Source organism: Carassius carassius, chromosome 37 (genome assembly GCF_963082965.1).
Source record: "Carassius carassius chromosome 37, fCarCar2.1, whole genome shotgun sequence".
In the NCBI taxonomy this organism is placed as follows: domain Eukaryota; kingdom Metazoa; phylum Chordata; class Actinopteri; order Cypriniformes; family Cyprinidae; genus Carassius; species Carassius carassius.
Window position 1 is genome coordinate 10,743,354 of NC_081791.1, and position 9,104 is coordinate 10,752,457.

Sequence of the window (9,104 nt, forward strand, 5' to 3'; positions counted from 1 at the left end):
ATTCCTGAAGAAACAGGATAAAAATACAGCCCCTACCTCAGGGGAATGTAGTACTAGAATAAAAACATCCCTTGAGAGCAGTATTAGACACGACTTTTAAAGTTAACACGCAGGAACTGCCAGGAAATAAATTAGAGGTAAGAAAAATGTTAGTTTATTGTTATATTATCACATTATACATGTGTTGTGTGGGTTTCCCAAATGTGTGTTAGCACCAGATCCTCAAAAGTAACCTGCCTTTGGGGAATTTAAATATCATTGCCATGACAACACATCCACATAAGCACAATCCCAGAAAGTTTGGCTGTTCGCTGTGTGGGATGATGTGTGTGTGTGGGGAAGGGGTCTAAAAACACTGCTTTTGACAGTAAAGTTTTGGAAAAATATCAGATATAAATATTTCAGGACAATACAAGAGCCAATTTACTGTCCAATGCCTTAACAGCAGTGTTGGGAAGGTTACTTTGGAAATGTAATAGGTTACAGATTACAAGTTACCCTGTTTAAAATGTAATAGTAGTGTAACTTTTTCAATTACTTTATTAAAGTAATGTAACTAATTACTTTTGAGTACTTTTTGATTACTTTTCTAATTTTTTGTGAAAATTAAAGAATAATAAATAAAAGCATATACATCAACTTAAATACAGTTATCTAATAAGCATGTGACGTATTCTGTGTACTAAACTCCTGAATCATTGGTGTTTTTTTGAAACTGCTGTCTCTGTATATGATGATAGTTTTCTCAAAATAAGTAAAATGCACATGAAGTGACACAGAGCAGTTCTAGAAATTATGTTTATGTGCTCGTGTACTCCTATATTGAGGCGTTGAGGTTGAAAACACTGCGAGCTTCAGTAGGCCTATGTGTAGCAAATGAAACCATGTCTTCGCCATTAATTTACAGGAGGGGCGGACTGGGAAAAAAATTCAGACTGGAAAATTCTAACTCATACAAACAAATTCATGGACAAAACTATTTTTTGTATGGACCTGACATAAAAAAAGATTTAAATCTTTAATTTGGGGACATGCAAAATAATTAAAAGTTCTCTCCTGAACTGCACCTTCACTTCCTTTTTTCTCTTCAGTCTCTTTATTTTGCCCTGTTATCCATCTCTCTCATGACTTTAATACTCAAGATTTAACAAAACTATACTTTACAATACAATACTCTACAATACTACAATATCTTTATAGAAAAATCCTAATACTGTACACGAGTCATGTTTTTCCCTTACAAAAATTAACCTTGCTTTTATTAGCCTATATAAAAGTACAATAACCTTGTTTTGTTTTTTTGCAAATTTGTATTTATTTTTAAATAAATACAATTGTAAAATAATTTTACATTTTTGGTTACCACATTTAAACAATAGTAACCATTTTCTCTGGATTTATAGTTAAATATTAAAATGTTAAGGGTTGTGTTTGTCTGTCGTAGCTCCCCCTAAACCTTTAAAAAAATCAAAAAAATTTTCAGATAAATTACTACTGTAGCATTAAAACTGATAATAATGATGTCCTTTATATAGTAGGCTATTTTGAGTGATGACTTATGAGCAACGTGCTGCTGCTTGATTAAATAAAAAAAAAAAAACAAAGACAAAAAAGCATCTTTACAGATGAAACTGACCTGAAACCCTGAACAGTAGTTCTGCTTCTCTGCTCCAGCAGTCCTCTCTCTGTCTCTCTCTCTCTCTCTCTCTCTCTCTCTCTCTCTCTCTCTCTCTCTCTCTCTCTCTCTCTCTCTCGCATTGTTTACTCTGAGTCTGATCCAAACCGTTTGGCGGAGGCGCGGAGAGCGCGCGAGTCATGCCTAACAATTCATGATTTATTAGAGATTTAATTATCAAATGGCGGATTCGCAAATGATCGCTTTAGTACATTCGGCAGACAATTATACAATAGTGATATTAAATAGTGGAGCAAAATCGGCTGCCAGGCCACCGGGAATTGTCCCGGTTCTCCCGGTGTCCAGTCCGCGCCTGATTTCCACAGACACGCAGAATGTGCAAGTCATATAGGCTATTGCATTTTTGGGGCTTAATATTCACAGACACTAGTCGATGTCATGTTTTGATTCAAGTGTACTGACCTACTTTTGATTTAGTCATCCAAAATGTGGCATATTCCGTCCGCGTTAGGCATTTTGTTTTTATGACTGGATTCTACGAACCAGACTGTATTTCCGCATCCCGGAAATTATTAGGGCGGTATGTCTCAGAATAGTCAGTGCAATTTGGGAAAGGAATCAGTTAAATCTGTATGTGGATGTGTGTAAATATTCAAATGTAATCCCCTTTGTAATCGTAAAAAATTTCATAAGTAACTGTAATTTAATTACTCATTTTTTCGTAGTAACTGTAATAAATTACAGTTACAATAATTTTGTAATTAAATTACGTAACGCCGTTACATGTAACTAGTTACTCCCCAACACTGCTTAACAGCATATTATATTGACAAGAATTGACCCTTCGCAAAGGCCCTCCTTCATTACTGTTGCTACTGTATGACCAATAAGCCATGCCTCTCAGATAGCAGTTAAAACCAACAGATCACTTTAGCACCTCAGTTCAAGCAGCATATGAACCGATCAACTCTCCTTCTTTACGAGTTGTAGCATGAAATAACAACCCCAATCTCATGGCAAATACGTACCTCTGGGTACTTTTCTGCAACACTGGTTTTTCGTACCTTACTGATCATTTTGCTACAATTTCAAAGAGAAATGTCAACTGAGTTGTAAAACACAGGTTCAATATGTGAACTCCCTGGCACATTTTATTACGTTTATTTAGGTACGTATTGCTGTGTTTTTATTACGTTGCATCTGGTACATATTATGGCGGTTCAGAATTCAAATATCCAGGAACTGTCGCTAAAAGTTAATGCTCTATCTTGCTGGAAAAATACCAAACCCTAATCCTACCTGATAGTGTTAACAAATGCAAAACTGATTTGAAAACGCATTTGTTGATGCAACAGTACCATTTCAACTTCCTTACATGCAGATTTGAACTGCTTTGTCGAACTGTGGTCACACAGGATTCAAATTTGAGCACCTCGCCTCTGAAGTCCGTCTCCGTACTCCGTGAGCTACCAAACAAACCTACTGCCCCTGAAAACCCATAGATATTAAGCTGGATATGTGCGATGCTAACGTTCAAAAGCATCAGTTTTCAAATCTCCCATCATATTTATATTGTTTTGAAGTCATAACATGATATTCTTAAGTAATTGTGCAAAAATTAGCTTTATTAAACTAAACTCTGTAAATATTCATTAGTCAGTGCAGAGAAAATAAAATTTTCAGCATTGAAGGGTTAATTTTTGTTTAGCCAGGGCTGCAAAGACTCTGCTGAGGCGTTCATCATGACTCTCGGGGGTGGGCCCATGGATAATCACATCATCCAGGTAAATGGCCACCCCCGGTATACCAGCCAACACAGACACCATGATTTTTGGGAAACAGCTGGGGCAGAGCTGAGTTCGAATGCCATATGTGTTTAGTGAAACACACCTACATATGTCACAATGACTGTGAGGTTTCTGCTGTCGGGGTGGAGAGGCACTTGTAAGTAGCCCTGTCTGAGATCTAGTTTAGAGAACACAGTTGAGCCATGGAACTGAGCAATGAGCTCTTCTGAGATAGGCAAAGGGAACGCCCCTGATTTCTTCTGAGCTACCACCAGGTTTGAGACCCAGGGCGACACATCCACTGGTTATATAATGCCAACGTCCAGCAGCTGCTGAAGCTCAGCCAAGACACCATCACGGAGAGCCAAGGGAATGCATCAGAGTGGTTGGATGACTGATTTAATGGCAAGGTTCAGGAGAGGTTGATGGGCAAAAGCAGTAAGGCAGCCCAAGCCTTCAAACAGGGATGGCCAATTTTCCTGCCAAGGCATGGAAACTGTCAGGATCACAGCTCCCTTTGTTTCAACAAGAGAAAATCCCTGACCCGAGACCAAATCCAGACCCATCAGGTTGGCCTGCAATGGGTAACATGGAAGGTAAAGCTGGGCACCATCTTGTTGCCATATCCAACAGTGACTTGCAGGGAACCCACTAAGTCAATCTTTGAATCACCATAGCCACAGAGTGAAGCAGAAGGTGCCCAAAGTGTCAGTGCACCAAAAAAAGCTTTTCAGTTGAGACACACTTGCACCAGTGTCCAAAAGCAGTGGGATACACACATCATTTAGGCGTACTGAACATGCTTTAAATGAGACTGGCCCAGAGTAGACATAGTGAATGATTATTGGTGTTTGGGCTGACACAGCTGCAGACTGAAGCAAAATGATTGCGTTTACCACAGTTGCGGCATATTTGACCACGGGCTGGGCAGTTCTGTGCTCTAGACAGATGAAATGAAGATCCACAGTTATCACAGGGCCTGTGTCATTCTGGCTGGGTTGTAACATCGATGATGGCATGGCGGATGGGGCTGAGCACTCCATGATTGTTTGCTGTTTGGTCAGAGCCGACGCACATGCAGCTGCACTCTCTATTCATAATGCAGAGTTTAACGCACTTTGCATCGTTAGTATGTTCAATTAACTGGTCGCGAATCATTGCAACGCACCTAACTTGCATGTGGTGGCCAATCCCAACAGGCTGGCTACGTACTGTTACACAGACTCACCAAGAAGCTGGTGTCTTTGACGGAACAGAAAACGACTCAAACACTCCCAGCACGTGCTGACCCTCGGCTCCCAAGCAATGCAGTAACAGCGTTTTTTTGCGGGCTGCACTCACATCAGTCAACCCCACTGCCAAGATGAAAGTCTCAAAGGACTGCAACCAGCTAGTTCAGGGAATCGGAGGCTCACCGGGTAGAGCGAGGAAAGGAGCAGGAGGTGGTAGTGCGAAATAAACATGAATGAAAATCAGAAGGTATTGTTTCAACCACGAAAAGATGTCAATGCACACCATTTTTCAATTTCAAGTCCAGTGATGTAAATCTACTCTTCTGTCTGGTTTGTTTGTTCAACAAAATGGCAAATTCAGCTTTATTATTGGTCAGATCGCCTGTCAATCAAACTCTCAGTGAAGGGTCAGCTTGCTTCCTTCTTTTCTCAAAGTCAATCAAATCATTTTTTTTTTATCTGAAGTACCTTTACAGATGGTGATTCGCTGTTACTGCGTTGACCTCAAGGGCGGACTGGCCATCTGGATATTCTGGAGAAGTCGGCTGGCTGGTTCATCTTCAAAGAAAAGGTGTCAGATTAAGTGATGCTGTGACAGCAAACAAAAGAGGGCGCTAATACAAGCAATTTTTCCTTATAATAAACCGAAACTGACGCAAAGTAAAGTGAGCTCATGATGGCAAGCAAAAAATATGATGATAAAGGCACTTGGGAGAAGCTAAAATAAAAAAAGCGAACAGTTACATCAGGTTACCTTTGCCCGTCTCTCTCACTATAGAGCATGTAGCCTGTGAGCACTATAGTAAAATCCCAGTACACCCCTAGTCTGAACATCCACTGCTATTTATTACTCCACATTGTCTGATGTGAATATTCCATTCATTCATAATGAGACAGCAGAGATTTCTAGATTCTAGGTTTATGTTTATTATGTCATATACATTTTTGCTTTTTGCTTTTTTATGTAGATTTGAAATATTTTAGTTTATACAATAATACATTTATTTCAACCCCCTGCTGAAAAACATAAAAATAATAATAATTTTTAAAAAACTTAGAAACCATCAATAGAATTTGTAAAGGTTTTACTTGGCTTTACTTTTAATGGAAAATGTCATGGACCCTGTTGGTCTCTACTGGTAATTGGTCACCTAATATTGGTGGTTTTTGTTAAAACCACTAAATCCTAATGGAACATGTCCCAAATACACACTACAGGAAACCATTATTTAATGGTTAAAAGCTGATTGTTTGTAATGGTATTTCTTGTGGAAACCATTAGATTTTCCTACCTGGTCTCATGGCATAAATGTACCTGGGTGCACTTTTTTGCGAGATGCGAAATACGTACCAATAATTACATCACTTCAGTTTCCAAAATAAATAAACCCTTGAGGCAGTAAAACTCTGAGACCTTTTATTTCTTTTTACACAAATTTACAGAGTTTCGAATAAATAAAGCTAATTTTCGCACAATTAGATTTGAAAACTGATGCCTTTGAACGTTAGCATCACACATATCCAGCTTAATATCTAAGGGTTTTCCTAGCTGATAGCTTTGTTCGTTAGCTCATGGAGTACGGAGCTGGACTTGAGAGGCCTGGAGCTCCAATTAAAATCCTGTGTGACCACGGTTCGACAAAGCAATTCAAATCTGCATATAAGGAAGTTTAAATTCCACGGTTGCATCAACAAATGCATTTTTATATCAGCTTTGTATTTGTAGGGTAGGTTAATGGTTGGGTTTGGTGTAGGGCATATTTCCAACATGATAGAGCATTAACTTTTAGCGATAGTCCCCGGATAATTAAATTTAGATTTGCCGCGATACGTACCAGAAGCAACATAATAGAAACACAGCAATACGTTCCTATATCAATGTAATAAAAAACGTGATAGGGTTCACATATTGAACCGGTGTTTTAGTGCCACTCTTCTTTTTTCTCTTTGAAACTACGGCGAAACTTGCCGAAAGGTGTATAAAAATGGTGTGGCACAAAAAGTGCACAGAGGTAGCCTACATATTTTTATGAGATCAGGAGGAGATTTTCTGATTTATTAATTTTTTCAGCAAGGTCACAATGGGTTTTGTGATGTTATTTGCCGTAATTGGGATACATTGATTGCTGTAGTATTGTGAGATGGTAGAGGCCGTTTGTTGTTGTGGTGGGCCAATTTGGGAAGAAATTGTTTTTTTACTCTCAGTCCATCCCTGATTGTTCTCGTTCAAAGCACCTGGGAAATGAAAAGTATGATTGTCTATATCAGTTTGTTTCCTTAGATTTTAGTCAAAGCCTGAACGATTAGTACCAGATAAGAAGAAAAATTGCTTCATTTGCTCTCAAAATAGATTCTACAGTCTTAAGACAGCCAGCAAGGCTCAGGTCATTAAAGGAAGATCCTTGTCTTTCCTCAAAGAGCTCTTCTCCTGTTCTTCAACCACTGTCCTTCCAAATGAGTGACTTCTGTGTTTTTACTCTCCACAGCACTATTTGAGAAGCATTAAACTCTAATTCCAGTGGAGCAAAAGGAAGAAAAGCATCAACTAGCTGAATCGGAGACAGAGGGGGTCATTGTGCTGTTTGGTTGAGGTTTTCGGTCGGCGGTGACTTTTAGCAAGCGAGAGGCACTATGATTTAATTTGCCTGAGCTGTGATTCTTTAATATTGGCGTGTTGTCTAACATCCATATCCCCAGCCACTCTGAAAGAGTATGCTGCTTATTGCTTTTTAGAGAAGAATTCAATAACGTGAGATTTGGATCTGAGGGAATAGTGACACAGAAGGACCTTGCAGGTCATGGACTAATGAATGTATCTCCTCTCATCTTGAGGGCTGTAAGTGCCTCAGCACCCTGCTAAAACTTGTTATCTGTCTGCACAGTCAGTGCTCATGGTTCAGACCTCCATTGCCCGACTCAACTGCTTATCTTGAACCGCTACAGTACATCTAGATATCATGGTGAAGTTTGAGAGCTAACTCTGGTTTTAGGCAAAACAATGAAAAATGTGAGCTGTAGATGCTTTCTTCTAGTTAATGTACTTTCATAAGCCAACATCCGGCAACCTGGTATTGTGCTAGTTTTGCATGGGCAAGTGTCACTTGCAATAAAAACGTCTTTTTTTTTCTTTGTGGTATTAGTATTTTTTATTGTCCTATCAGCCGGGATGCGCTAGTCTCATCTTCATCTGTATCTGTTTAGAATGGAAAATAAATTGAGTGCTGAACACAAAAACACATTTTTAATGTCAAATACATGTGTCGAAGAAGGTTTCAATATTTGTTTTATGATAACAACAAGGCCAAATACACATATATGACTAAAAGAAAAGATGCGTTGTTTTCTATCTTTCTTTTCCTTCTGAAGCACACCCATGCATTTCATAGCAGCCATATTGGATTAAATGCCTCTAATTTAGTGAGGGTGCAATAATTTTACATATTACGCTTTATGAAACCAGCAAAACTGTGACCAAAATTTCACACAAGAGCAAATGTGATGAATGGCACCACAGCTTTCGATGATGCCTAAGGCATATATTTAAAAAAGAATCATATATAAATAAATCATTTTTTCAAGTCTGTAGTTTTTCGAGTTAGATTTAAAGGTATTTGTAAGCATAAAAATATGACAATTGAAATATGCAGTTTTTACACATTATTTTCTGGAATTATGATCACAGAATTTGAATGTGACTGCATTCATTATTAAATCATTTATCATCACAGTGAATGTGTTGAGATGGGGTCCAAAACTTTGACGCCACTAGTGACAATGCTTTTAGCATTTTTCTAATCTAATGCACTTTTTATTATCATAAATGATATTATTTGTATAATAGCTTCAGTAAAAAGTAAACATGTTCTTAAGAGTTTTTGCACCACTTAATATTTGCTAATTCATTTTACATTTAGAAAATTGCCATGTTTTATTTATTCGATTTTGAATCCCAGATTCTCCATTTGGACAGAATCTTGTAGGATATTTGAAGCCAAAATACACTTGATTTGGTTTAATTCCTGTAGCATGTTTAATTTGGCTTAATTACAGTAGTGTGCTTATTTATCAATTCATTTCTAGATTCTAAATTCCTCCTGGCTTATTTTGACATCTGATATTGAGTGCTGACATCAGATGAGTTTTATGGCTCTCACACAGTGCAAGACGAATGTAATATAAATTGTTGCACTCTCCAAATAATATGCTGACACTATGCCAAAGTAGCAAGAGGGTTGGCACATGTTCAGAGCCGACACAATTGGCCATTAAAGCACTAATGACTCTCACTGTAAAAACAAAAGGGATATTTCTCCATCTCTTTCATCAGGTGCCTCGCTAGACTGCAGAGTTCCAGCTAATCCAGCTCTGGAAAGTGTGTGTGTGTGTGGGGGGGGGGGGGGGGTCGATGCAATCAATGCATGATGCTCCGATGCAATCAGAAACAAGCAG